The sequence below is a fragment of the Lemur catta genome, chromosome 11 (assembly GCF_020740605.2).
Source record: "Lemur catta isolate mLemCat1 chromosome 11, mLemCat1.pri, whole genome shotgun sequence".
NCBI lineage: Eukaryota > Metazoa > Chordata > Mammalia > Primates > Lemuridae > Lemur > Lemur catta.
In genome coordinates, this window is record NC_059138.1 from 14,267,828 (window position 1) to 14,282,500 (window position 14,673).

General features: G+C 36.8%; 1 protein-coding gene and 1 non-coding gene across 4 annotated transcripts in view; one reads left to right on the forward strand and one right to left on the reverse strand.

Annotated features, from left to right (window-relative positions):
* Nucleotides 1-14,673, forward strand: part of PTN (pleiotrophin) — a 102,501-nt gene that overhangs the window by 43,077 nt on the left and 44,751 nt on the right. The window contains exon 1 of one of the 3 annotated variants that reach the window (XM_045564431.1): nucleotides 7,464-7,599. The exons of the other annotated variants lie outside the window; for them this stretch is intronic. The gene's annotated coding sequence lies outside the window, so the exon portion shown is untranslated. Of the gene's footprint in view, nucleotides 1-7,463; nucleotides 7,600-14,673 lie in introns of those variants that run through there. 3 annotated transcript variants of the gene reach the window in all.
* LOC123647869 lies at nucleotides 10,995-11,071 on the reverse strand. The gene has a single exon (XR_006738399.1). It is a non-coding gene; the product is annotated as a small nucleolar RNA SNORD81 (small nucleolar RNA).

The following is a 14,673-nucleotide window of genomic DNA, read 5'->3' on the forward strand; positions in this document are numbered from 1 at the left end:
CTGGGTATATTATAGATCTGGCTCCGTTTCTTTGCTCACAAGCTGAGTTCTGGAGAAGAAACCAAAATGGAGTTGCTTTTTTGAAATTCCTGGCAGGGAACTCTAACCCCTGCAGAGAGTTGGTGCCATGAGCAAAGTGAGTTGACAGAGCGGGATGCTTCCTGCTATTTGGGGCAGGAAGGCAGGAAATAGTCCTGCTTTACAGTAGTTACAGGCAACAGAGCTACGAATAAAGTAGGGCCTCTATGGAAACATCTGTTCTCAATACGGGGTGCTGAGCCCCCAAGAGTGTGTATAGAATCTAGAACAGATCTCACTGTTCTCAGCTATCAGCTGCTAAGTGGCTATGCATTTTTTAACATGATTTTAATAAGGGGTTTATAATTCTTTAATTATCAATGTTTTTATATTAAAACACATGGAAGCATCAGGAAATTTGAAAAAAAGTAATTTTCCATATTAAAGAAACTACTATATTACATGACTGGTATACTGTTTTTCTGTTTAATGTCTAATCAGAGACTAAATAAGCTTTTGGACAGTTCAGGTCAATACCTGGCTAAGTCAAGAAAAAGAAAATCAAAAGCATATTTACTCTACTAATGAATACAGACTTGGAGATTAGTTCAATCAAAATTTAATCAAAATTTGGATTAACACAAATCTCAGGATTATAGAAAATTCAAGATTAGAAACAATAATGTTTTTATATTTAAGAATTCTGTGCACTCTTAACATTGCACGTGGACCTCTGTTGTATCCATTCCTGCTCCTTAATCCTTGATGTAGGTACTTCATGTTGGAACTCAGTAGGTTTGCTGCTTGTGACTGTTCTGTGCTCTCTGCAGTGTGTGCTACCTCCGCCGTTGGACAATAGGAGGTAGATACTGAGCAAGTTTGTGACAGTGTTTTTGGGTGCAGACAGCAAACGGCCCCTGTAAACATTTCCCCATTCCTGCCCACCATTGGAAAGCTTCTGGCCCCTGGGGTATCCTGTTGACCTAACTCACAAGCTCTTCCAGATATAATCTGTTGGCACCCCCAGCTTGACTCTCCTAGCTCCTCTATTCTGCCCTGAGTACCGGGAGGCTGAACCTCATGGAGAGCAACAGATTCCTTTGCCATCTGGCTTCTGCTTAGCTTGGCTTTAGCCAATGGAGGCACTAGCAGGAGACCAAGTGCTGGAAATGAATATGTCGGGCTGTTCATGTCCCTCCCTCCCTGCCTGATTTTAGAGGTAGTTCTTCAGGCTGCTCTCTCCTCACTCTGGCTTCTTACAATCACCCCTTCGATCTTCCATCTCACACCTAAAGACAGTAAAACCTTTCAGCTGTTGCTCATCTCGGGACGCTTCCCCATCTCTCCGTGGTGTTCCTTAGCTCTCCTCACGTGTCTTTAAATAATGCATTCCTTAAACTCTCCTCAAGGAATCCGTGTGAGGATGCCATCTGCTTCCTGCTGAGATTCTTCTCCCTGTGCTGCTAATGAGAGCTCCGCTCCATTCAGAAAGCTTCACTCACCATGTCTGCAGTATCTGCTGTGGTTTTCCCACCTCCACACGTGGAAGGCCCATGCCCTTTTATGCTGCAAAACCACACCCAAACCGAACCTAACCGTGCTCACATGCAGGAAGTGATGGTGCAGATTCTTTGGGAAAAGTGGTCCTGCTCTGTTTTATAACATGCCTTATTTAAAAAAAATTATTCAATATCATTTTATCTGTTTGTGTTTTGTGGAAGCTTCTTTAAATTCTATGCATTTCCCTGTGGCATCAACTTCTTTGTCATGCACATTAGAAAATACATTTGCTGACTTAAATGAGCTCTGACTTGGAATATTTTTTGAATCTTTTGTACAGTCAAGTAAGCATAAAATAGCTCAACTTTCCACACTGTAACAAGCTTCCCCTACTATAATATAAGCACAACCAAGTTAAGACTACTGAGACCATCTGATCTGCCTTGATTTTCAGGGTTTGATGGAGCACCAGGAAAGTTAGCATCAGCTCAGATACTCAGAAAAATAATCATGCCTCTGTGTTTAGCCAGTAGGCAATTATGGGCTAAGTGGTGTGGTGCCTGGTATCGCTAAACCAGAGATTGTACAGAGTCTCCTCTGTTTCAGCAAGCGTCAACTTACACAGTATGAAATCAGAGTCCTATCCACCAACCCCTGTCATCACAGAAATACTCAAACAATTGACCACAATATAAGTGGAGTGAAGATTTTATTTTTAATCTGTAGTGTTTTAACGGATCTTAGAAGAGAATATTCATTGGAAAGGCAAATGATATCAAAGTGATCTCCCTTGATCTCCTTTGGAGATATGAGCTCCAAAACCAAATTGTCTCTACTCTTTAACATGCCTCTACTGTAACCTTCCTTTTTATACATTAGTATTTTAATATTTCTGTTTGAATTTTTGTTGATTTTGGAATTTCCCCAGGATTATGGTATTTTAATCTTTTACCTCTCACAATTTTTCTTGATTGCTTATAGAGGCGTTTATTAGGATGATTACTATAAATGATGACAGTGGCAATATGGTTTACAGTTTATTGAGTGATTTCACATATATTTATTTTACTTGCTACAATATAATCTGAAATAGAGAGGATGGATTCTTTTTCTATTTATACCTAAAAAGGTGGAAATTCCACAAGATCTCATGATTTGTTCTTGATCTTTCATGAAGTAAGTAAGAACTCTGAGACCAGAGGACTCAGGTTTTCCTGTTAACATCTACTGCGTCTCCACGGCGTCATGCTACCTAGACTTTTGAATCACTCAGGGTACAAGTGACCCTTCAAACAGAAAAGAAAAGGGGGGGGGCAGGGCCTGAGGCAGCTTCTAGCTCCCCGGCCAGGTTCAAGTCCCTCATCAATTTGCTTCCAGCTTCCTGGAGGGAAAAGCTCCATTCAGTGTGGTTATTGGCACCAACAAAGTGGAAAGAACTAGTCTAGAGAAGGTCTGGCCAATATAAATATCCTGTGTGCCACATATGTAATCTTAGCTTTTTTATAGCCACATGAAAAAAAGTAAAAATAAACAGATGAAATTAATTTTAATAATATATTTAAGTTAATCCAGGATATACAAAATATTTCACTATGTAATCAATATAAAAATATAAATGAGATACTTCATATTTGTTTTTTTCATACTATCTTTGAAATCCAGTGTGTATTTTATACTCACAGCACGTCTCGATGTAGACTAGCTACATTTCAGGTGTTCACTAGTCACATGGGACTAGTGGCTATTTTATTGAACAATGAGGCTCTGACCTTTGCTAGGCAGTAATTGGTAATGTACCCCTGGCTCACATCCGTGGCCTTGATGTTGCATCAGAGCTACAGTGGTGTCTGCTTGGAGAATATCAAATATATAGTCAAAGTATTCATGTGAAAGTCCAAGTTCCACAAAGGCCAAGACCAAACCCATGTGACTCATTGCTCTATCTGTAATGGCTGATTGAATGAATGAGATGACTCTATTTGAGATATTTTTACACTCTTTCTGTTCACACTAAGTCCTCAAAACCCAGTGTGCATTTTACACTTACAGCACATCTCAATTCCAACTATTCACATTTCGTTTGATCAATAAATAGCCACAGTGGCTGGTGGCTACTGTGTTAGGAGAGGTCTGGGTTGTTGGGCTACAAGACTGACTCTATCACCGACATAAACCACTGGATGGATGACCCAAAACAACTTATTTTATATCTTTTATTATTGTTTTCTAAGCTCTCTGAAAGCTTGAGCTCTGATTTAAAATTCTGCTGGTCACCTTATAAAAAAGGAAACAGCAGAGAGATCTGACATCCACACCTAATCCCACATTTACTTGATCAAAATGGTTACCTTTATCATCACTCCAAGCAACTTGGCTAATGGAAATGGCGTCCATTTTTATCTGCCCTGCCCACCTTCCCCCCAATGTACAATGCCACAATGCACAACGCCACAAGGGCACATAGCTAGCAGTGCTGAGAGGAGAAGTTCAAGACACAGTAGATACTGGGCTTTTCAGTAACTACAGCTTGGCCGCTTTCTGGTGGCTGAGGTGGACGGCAGAGGAATTTGCTAACAGGCCAAACTCTTGGTGGGGCATGAGATGTCCTAGGGGGGAGCAAGTGATCTTAATTTGGCTTCTGAGCAGATACTTGGCTGCCAAGCAAAACAGTCAGAGTCTACATTTTAAAAGGAAACTTAAAAGTTCAGGACTAAGACTATTGCATGTCATGATGTAAATCATGCCTTGCACAAAGGTACCCAAGCCGGGCGGGGGGTGGGGAATAGGGAGAAAAATATAGGCTCACTCTAACCTGCTATGGGGCTTGTGTTCATCTGGAGGAAGAGGTACCTTCTTAAATTTTGTGTAAGAACACTATTGGTCATAAACAGCCTTCTTTAGGACCTAAGCAAACTGTGTTTAACACCCAAACTCACGGCTAGAAGGAAGAACTCCCTTCAACTAAGCTGTACAAATAATAACAACAATTTAAAAAATCAATTTGCAGCTAGTCTATAATACGGAAGCCCTTATATATCTGAATTTATATCTAAATATGAGGGTTATTTATTTCTAGGAAGTAAAATAAAGGAGGAGGGAAGGCAGAGAAATGTGTATAAGAGTAGACTCAAACTGTATTTGTAATACTCTATGAAGATGTTTTGCTTTCATGGTATACCACAACTTTTCTTTTCCTTAAGTATTTTAAAACAAATCCTAAACGTTTTGTTGTTTCATCTATAAGTTCTAAGATAAAAGCTTTTTAACTGTTATAACCATAATACAATAGTTACAACTAATAAGATTCAGTGTTCTACCCTTTCTTAACATAATCTCTAGTTCCATAATAAATCCTTCACTTTAAAAAGTAAGGTTATAACACAGAGAATGTTTAGGGCAGTGAAGCTACTCTGTATGGTGCTATCCAGAACTTTATAGATACACATCATTGTACATTTGTCCAAGCCTGTAGAATATACAACACCAAGAGTGAACCTCAGTATAAACTATGGACTCTGGGTGATAATGATGTGTTAGTGCAGGCTCATCAGTTGTAACAAATGTGCCACCCCGGTGGGGCATGCTGATAAGGGTGGAAGCTATTTATTTGTGGGGATGCATGGGAAATCTCCGTAATTTCCACTCAATTTTGCTGTGAATCTAAAACTGTTCTAAAAAAAAAAAAGCCTATTTTTAAAAAAGGTAAAGTCAGGACATCAGTTTTCCATCTTCATGATGCTGTGTATGGGAGAATCATCCAAAACTTCACTTCCCAAGATAAAATAGGTCTGTCTTCCTCAGCAGCCTGCAATGGTAATTCCACCCTAATTACTGGCATTTCAAGTATGCTAGCCCAGAAACTTTATTAATTTAATGATGAATGGTTCCTAAAGGTATTTACGGATGCTTGCTTTTTGATTCTTTCTCAGTGTATAGTTGCTCTGCTAGAAGGGGGAAGAATGCCTGCTCCATACCAGCACATGCTAATTTCATGTACCTATTTCTAGTCCCATGAGTCAGGAAGTAGGAGCTGGTTCCACTCCATCTATTTGTGGATTCCACCTCTTCTTTCTTGTGTCTCAACTTGAATATTAAGCAGTCTTAGGCCTAAGCAAACTCTGGTGTTCAGCTCCATCACAAGACTCAGTTTATGGTAACTTATTTAGAAGACCAGGAATGGGGCTGGTGCAGTGGCTCACGCCTGTAATCCTAGCACTCTGGGAGGCTGAGGCGGGAGGATTACTTGAGGCCAGGAGTTTAAGACCAGCCTGAGCAAGAGTGAGACCCCGTCTCCACAAAAAATAGAAAAATTAGCCAGGCATGGTGGTACACACCCATAGTGTCAGCTACTTGGGAGGCTGAGGCAGGAGATTGCTTGAGCCCAGTAGTTTGAGGTTGTAGTGAACTGTGAGGATGCCACTGCACTCTAACCAGGGTGACAAAGACTGTGTCTCAAAAAAAAAAAAAAAAAAAAAAAGAAGAAGATCAAGAATAGCTATAGGAAAGTAAAGCCATCCAGGGGTGTGGTGTGTGGTATGTAGAACTAGTTCGAAACACATTAGCTAAGCAATTTGAAGCACATTAGCTAAGCAATATGGTTGTGCTGCCTACTATGTATCTTTGTATCTTTGTCTAATGTTTAGGCAAGAATGTTAAATTTTGGAAGCTGGTAAAAAGGGAAGGAATAATGGACATGCCAAATTGTAGGACATCTATTTGGTAGGAATTTATGCAGCCAATTAAAATAGAAATTAGACACTGCATAAAAGCATGGGGAAAGAATCAAGGCTTGTTAAAGTTTGAGAAGAAGAATGCAAAATGGTGAGTATCATGAGATAGCAGCTATGCACTAACACATAAATATGCACGTGAGTAAAGGTTTGAAGGTAATTAGAAATTAAAACAATTTTGATAAGGTGTTAGGACTAAGGATTAAGTTTTTTCTTTTTCAAATGTTTAAATATTTCTTATTCCACATTTCTACTACATTTTTTTCCTTTTTGAAGATGGTCCCACCAACATTCCAAAACTCACCCACCCATTTGACCCCACATGGGATACAGTTGACCTTCTCTGTCTGTGGGTTCCACATCTATGGATTCAACCAACTGCAGATTGAAAATATTGAAGAAACAAAAACTCGTGGCTGCATCTGTACCAGATGTGTACAGATTTTTTTCCTATCATTATTCCCTAGAGAATATAGTATTAACTACTATTTACATAGCATTTACATTGTATCTGATGTTATAAGCAATCTAGAAGTGATTTAAAGTATATGTGAGGATGTGCATGGGTTATATGGAAATACTATATCATTTTTTATATAAGGGACTTGAGCATCCCTGGATTTTGGTATCCACAGAGGTCCTGGAACAAGTCTCAATGAATACTGAGGGCCACCTGTATTTTCCATCAGTGGCAGTGGACATGAAGCTATAAAATTCATGGGTATGTTCATTCGTTCAGGTCAAGCCAAAGGCTGAAGTTTTCTCATGCTTAATTCAAATCCTAGTTTTCTTCTTCAGCCATAAAGGAACACAGGGAGTGAGTGACCTTGGGTTACTGGTGGAGGATGGCAAAGGACATACTCCCAATAAGTCTGGGTGGTTGAACCCCTGGCCAGGTTTACACCTACTTCTTAAGTGTGTCAAAAGAACCCACAGTCATTTTTATCTTACTGCCTCTGGCTAGAACTTTATGAGTTTCATGAGCTTTTGTACCCCCATGAAGAGCTGAAATAAAAAAAAGAAAAAGAAAAAAAAAATTGAGTCTGGCATTTTTACAGTCCATGAAGTGTAGAAAGTGAGGCAAGAAAATTCCCCTCAACTGACTTCAGTTGAGCTTTTGAAAACATAGAGTCAGCACTTATGTCGGAGGAACTAAGTGTTCTCTGAGGCTCACCTTGGTGCTCCGAGTACCTGAAGAAATCTGAGATGCTGATGCGGATGTTAATTGGTACTTGCTGCTTAAGTCAAAACTACCTGGTGGTGAGAGAGCTGTAAGCAGTGGTCACTAAAGCTGCAGATGTCCAGCATGTGCTGTCCAGGTGCCCAGCTACCTTCATGGGAACAAACAGTGGTATGTGATAGAGATGAAAGCCTTCCTCTACGTTTCATTCTCAACCTTCATAAAGACTCTTGCATATTTAATAATAACCATGCTGCTTTGATAGAACTAGACTGAGGGACAGTTTCAATAGAATTATTTTATGAAAAATGACTTGAGTGTCATTTTTTTCTGACAATAAACATGCTATAAACTATAATATTTATAAAAGTGCAGAAAATTTAGAAAAATATTAAAAGGAAATTAAAAAGCCCCACTTGCCACAGATAACCTCTGTCAATAATTGGTATATTACATGTGTGTATGAATGTATATGTATGCATATGTACATTTTTTTAAAAAATGGGTTTGTAGTGTGCAAATGGAATTAACAACTTCTCATATCAATAAATATATATCACAACTTTTTATGTGGATAGCTATAAATCACACTTTGAAGGCTACATAGAATTCCATTTTATAGATGTATTTAATATATCCTATGTTGGTCATGGGTGATTTTTCATCATACTGCTTCAATTATTTTGAAACTAAGTTTAAACTTTCACAAAACCAGTTTGAATGCTTTTTTTAAAAATAACTTTAAAATGGTCTGCATTGTGTGAGGGATAGGAATGTTTAATGCAGGAAGAAAAACAATTATTCTAAGTATAATATATTCTAGTTATTTTTTTTTATTTCTTGAAATAGGAAGAGAGAGGGAAAGGGAAACATAACTTCATGTTTTCCCAAAATATTTTAGGTCAGCCCTGAAAATAAAATGTGGTTTTGAGAGAAATCAAAAGACCCTGATTGTCATCTACTAGACACCCCACCACACCCCCCAAATTCTTGTGGTTGGTCTTGAGTTAATCACTTGTCTTCTACACATATCCATTTCTTGTGCTGTAAAGAGAGATAATGATAATTGTCTAATTTACTGGGTTTTAAAAGGTTTTAAAATGATATAATGAATACGTAGTACATTGAATACTCCAAAACAGTATTTACATACCATTATTAATACAATCATTATTTTTTTTAAAGTCCACATGATCAGATGACCAGGGGGATTATATAGACCTGCTATTTATTTATACACCATTGATATTTTCTTGCAAATGTGTGTTTATATGAATTGATTATACTATTGACAGATAATGCAAGCTCATTTTCAAGTTAACCTGAAGCACCCATTAAAGTCATAATAAAAGGTTAATAGTCTTGTTTTATAAAAGTATTTAGACTCCCCCCTTTTTTCCTATTGCCATGTAATAATTTAATGTAAATATAATGACTTAAAACAATACCCATTTTTTAGTTCACAGTTCCATAGTTCAGAAGGTCAAGTATGATGCAGTTTGGTTCTCTCCTTGGGTTCTAGAAACTGAAATTAAGATGTTGGCTGGGTTGTGTTTCTCTCTGGAGATTTTGGGGAAGAATCCCCTTCCAAGATAATTCAGATTGTCAGCCATACTCAGTTCCTTGCAGTTGTAAGAATGAGGTCCCTGTTTCCTTGCTGGCTCTCTGCTGGGAGCCACTTAATTCCCAGGGACCATCAGCATTCCTTGCCTTGCGATCCCTGCATCTCAAAGCCAGTAGGAAAAATTTTCATGGGCCAAATCCCTCCCACACTTCAAATTTCTGATTTCTTCTGTCTCTGACCACAAGACCCAGATTAAATAGCCTCACATAATTAGGTCAGGCCCACTCAGATAATCTCCCTATTTTAAAGCTGACTGATTTGGGACATTAATTGCATCTGTGAAATCCCTTTAGAGCAACACTTAGATTCGTGGTTGCTTGAATGACTAGGAGAAAGTGTGTGTTCTTGGGGGCATCTTAGAATTCTGCCTACCACACACCTGAAAACCAAGGTTGTTCTCTTCCAATGATTCACAGGACTGTGAACTCCCTGTGAAAAAAAGAAACCCTCTGGTGTAAGAGTCATTAAGTTCAAGCTCTAGGGAGCTGGGAGATCACATGTCAATACCAAGGTTCTCATTTGATGATGACAACCAGGCTTCCTCCTCATACCAATCCTAAGAGAACAGGCTTAGAAATCAGATACACCAAGTTCAAATCTTGCTTTTACCACTACCTATATGAGTTCAGCAACATGCATCACTTGTTTGATTCTATTTTTCTGCCTGTGAAATGGTGATAATACTACCCATTTGGTAAGATCATTGTGACTATTAAATAAGAATATAAGTGCATATACACACACCTACATGTAAATGCAAAATAAATAGTAATATTAATATTGTTTCAATGGGGAGGTTTATATTATTCAGTGGGGAGGCTTATGTTATTGCCAGATTTATAATATTTTCTCCTCTTGGCCTTTTGAAATTAAGTCCACTATCCAGGAGAAGAGCTAATTCTGCCGTTCTACTACTTTCACTGAAAGCGATATACCATAATAACATCATTATTAATGAATATACATAATTTTAGTTTTCTTGAGGAATAAGTCCAAACTTTCCAAACTCCAAATAACAGTTTTTCCTTCCAAATAAATGTCTTTCCATCTCTATGCAAATATTTATTCTTTGATTTTAAGTCCCAATGTGAAATTTAAAAACACATTTACCTTTAGATAAAATACATGTGATAATAGAAGAGTGTGATAGTTTCACTGGATGCCCCTAGAATGTGGTCAGATATCCTTTAAAGCATAAACAATAATCACAAATCACATTTAACATGTAAGAGAACTGGGTGGTCAAGGCACACGCCATGTCACCTGGCACCTGAGGGACAAAACCGAGATTAAATCCAGGCAGAGCTCCCAAGTTACTCTCATTATTCTAGGAAATATTTGGCCAGGAAGATAAGGAAGTGAAACCAAAGCATAACTTTGTTGCTTCATAAAATTCCTGAAAGCTAATATATCCAAACAATTAACTCATCTGGGTAAATTGCTCTCCTATTAGAACAATCGATTACTTTCTTGGGTAAACAGCAGTCTACTTATGAAGACTAACTTTAAGACCTTTGCCTCCCTAAACTAATAGAAACTTTGCTGAATTCCAATCAATTCCCTACCTTGAAAGATTCACCTTATATCACTTGAGACCTGACCCCAAAGCCCTGTAAATATTCTCCTCGAACTAAATATTCTCCTCGAACTACTCCTTCGGAGACACTGCAATGCAGTCAAGGTAATACTCTTCCTTATCGCAGTAGTTTAGTAAAGTTAGCTTTGCTTAGTCAATAGGTTTTTCTGGTTGGCCTTCTACAGGGAAATCAGCAGTTGACAATAATTATCATATATGCTTTTTTATATCTGGAAAATATCTTTATTAAAGAAAATAAGTCATCTAAAAGATCTACCTGGCTTCACTGCGCTTAAATACATTTTGAGAGCATGTACAATGTAAGCTTTTTCTTTTTCTTTCTTTTTTTTTCTTTTTTTTGGGACAGAGAATATCAGATCTTTTATTGTCATCAAGTAATCAGTGAGAGAGTTCAAACTGAGAGTAGATCATCATGTATTTGTAAGACTTTTAATTTTATGGAACGTTTTGTCATATTGAGCATAGATACTATCATTTCAATTTTCATGAAAACCTTCAAGTTTTAGTTTAAGTTCTTTATGGTTGAGGGGGTCATATATTTATTTCATTTGTCCATAAGATCTTGTATATAAACCAGAATTAAATAAATTCTGTTTGCTGGATTAGGAACTTAAGGACCAATTTATGGTCATTCCTCTTTCTAAAATTCTCTGAAAAAATGTATATTTTGTTTGTACTTAGATCACATCCTGAGTGATCTTAAACAGAAAGGAACTGCATGTCATACTGACAATAGCTGATAAACTTTAAATATACATAGTAATCAGGTTTGAGCCACTTAAATTACTTTTTACAAGTCTTCTGGAAACAGCAGTTATGTGAAAGAAGTACTTATAAGTAGAGGTAACAGTGAATTGGCTCAAATTGTGCATGTGAAATGCCAAGAGAAGTGGCAGAAAAAATTTTACTAGTCGAGCACCAAATATTACATCATTTGGGGAACAAGTCTCATTTATTCAATGTGCTGCTTTGTAAACATACCACCAAAATGAGACTTCAACCTATGAAATGAGATAGCTGATGATTTCCTATCATAAAACATGAATGAGAGGCATTACATAATAAATAGAATAATTAATTAGTACTCAAATCAAGTTCTTATCTGGCTTCACTATTAACTAGCTCTGTGGTTTGGAGCAAGTTATGTAATCTATTAAATCTTCAATTTCATAGTCTATTAACTGCAAATTAACAATTCCTTCCATGTTTATTTCACAGTGATTTTGGGGAGTTGAGCAAGATAGAATCGTACCATTTTGGGGCTGAAAAGTAGTTAAGGCTTATTTAGTCCAACTAAGTATGCAAATATACTTGAATGAAGAAAGTTTAGTACCATGTGCATGGTACCTTCTGATTTGTAACTCATTCTAAAACCCTCCTAAATATTTATGTGTCTTGTTTTCTCAAGCGAGTTGCTTATGTCTACATTTGCATCACCAAGCCTGGTACCTGTTATTTAGTATGAATTCACACCATAAACTCGTTCATTCTAAATGAATAATTGTGTGACAAAACAAAAGCTCTACCCTTGAAGAGTAGACTGGCTCACTTTTATCCTGGTTACTTTTTTGTGTTAATTTGGTTTATACAGTCATAAATTGGATATGATATTCTCATTCTGCCACTCTGAGGTGTTATGACAATTGAGGTGGAAATAGGATCGCTCATAAGAAAAGATCTCTTGCTGGAAGCTGGTGACATGAGTTGCTATGGAGGTTTTCTAGAAATGTAATGAAACAGGCTGTCAGTGTGCCAGAGGGAGCAAGTAACCATGAACAATGGGGTTTATTTAGAGAGCTGAGAGTTTATGCCTTTATGTACTATTTTTTTCAATTAATAAATTTTGTAGCTGTAGTCTTACAAAAGGCATTGCACATACTTTCCTATATTGCTGATCACATAATGCCACAGAAATATAACTTGATGATTTTAGCTATCTTGGTACATGTCAATACTGTGAAGTCTGTGGGTGCTCCCATCAGGGTAAACTGAGTTATTGGGTGTTATTTGAGTCTACCCTACATGACTCTAAACTATATACATATGAGTTAAAAATAATTTCCCCATATTTTCCTTTACTTTTATGCTGATACAAATATACTTGGCTGTAACATTTCTTTTTCTTCCTTCTAATTTCCTACAGACTTGAAAACCTGATAGCCAAAACTCCAGAATTATATACAAATTCAAAAGATAATGGCTAATGTCCTAAGGGTATCTACTGTGTGGTATTGTTTGATTGGGTTTGGCTGGTCAGTCTTTTTAATTTTATTCATTCATTCATTCATTCATTATTTTCCAGGTGGCTAGGCACTTTCCTGGACATAGATGTAGGAAGATTACATAGGATGCAGTTTTTAAGATACATGAATCTGCTGGATTTATACTCTAATTAAAAAAAGATGTTATTGTATGGTCTTAGGGAAATATCATGATCTAGGTTAGCAACTACTTTAAATTCAGTTAAAATTTGCAACTGCAAAGTAATAGTCTCTAATCTGTTTGATTGTTGCTCCCTGCTGTCATAGAACATTAGACACATTATAATCAGAGTTAATTCTGTATCCTATTGTCTAGGTATGAGTTGCCAGGAATTCAACCTCATTTCTCTCTGAGAAAAATTAAATGAAACCTACATTGAGATTCCAGCTCAATATAAGGAAGGATTTTCTAACAATTTGAGCTTCTCAAAAATGGAATGTTCTAATTTTTTCATTACCTTTTTTTAACCTATATTTACCATTTATATATATTACACTTGTGGTCAAGTCAAACATTCACTGTATCCTGTGAACTACTGTGAAACAAGTTATCTTCTATTACTTATTTAAGTTATTGATTTAAATGCATTCAAATGTAAGATTTTTACAGTGATCATTGTAAAATTCTAATTAATTTATTTCAAGTCAATACTGTGTTCCATTGAGAATATAACTAATCTTGATTCTGTCACCAATATAATTTCACATTTATCCCAATATTAAGTAGCCTGTACATTGAACTAGAATCCTTTTGATGTTTTTATTCCAATTATTAATGTGTTTTATAGAATAGGTTAAGGAGGGAATCTTTTGTTAATTTCTTGTAGGCATCTCTCCAAGTTGATTTCTCTGAAATGTAGAGAATCTACTCTGAATATACTCTAATAGTATATTCACCTCCTAATGTTATTGTCTAACTCAAACTTCTCTGTCTTAGCAGTATATTTTCAGAAAAGTTGTCAAATAATTTCCTGAAACCAAGATAATCTATGGAAATAAAATCACCAGTATTAGCCATTTTCTCACAGAACTAAACACGGTTTGTTTGGCACAACCGAACCATTTTGATCTTAGTTTCTCTGATAAATTTCAATGGTAGTTTTAGTTCTTAGGCTAATTAATTCTAGAAAGGAGGGAGGTCAGTGAGTTGGGGGCATTTGGTGCTCCCAAAGAAAGGAAGGAAAAACAAATTAAACAACCTCCTTCTTTGACATAGAAACTGTGCAGAACTTTAGAGGATCTCTGAAGGGACAAGAAGCAATTGATTGTCACACAACATTCTGAGATCTAATGTTCATATTCACATTCATTTATTGACACTGTGTCCAGTGGATCACTAGGTGAAAAGAGATTGAGTGGGACTATATGTAAGAGAGAGGAGTATAGTAGAAATGAGGTTCGATTGATGATATAAGTAGAAAAAAAAAACAGGCTTTTAGAGGACAAGGTGAGTGGTTGAAGTCACCATCCCTGATTTTAGTGTTCCTAATTTCTAATAAGTCACATTTCTTTCAGCATATTTTTTAGTAAAAATCTTTTCACCGTTGTTAAAAGTATGATGAGGAATGCAAAGAATGTGGCAACCAAATGGATGGGGATGGGGTAGCCTGACCAAATTACAAGCCACTTGATGTTTCAAACTAGCCTGATGTAATGTTCTGGTTTTAGAAGATGTCACTAGGTCCCTTAATGAAGTAAGTTTGCCAGGCTTCTAACAAGATTTTCCTCTTTCCCAAAGCAACACTCTGCATAATCAATGAAGC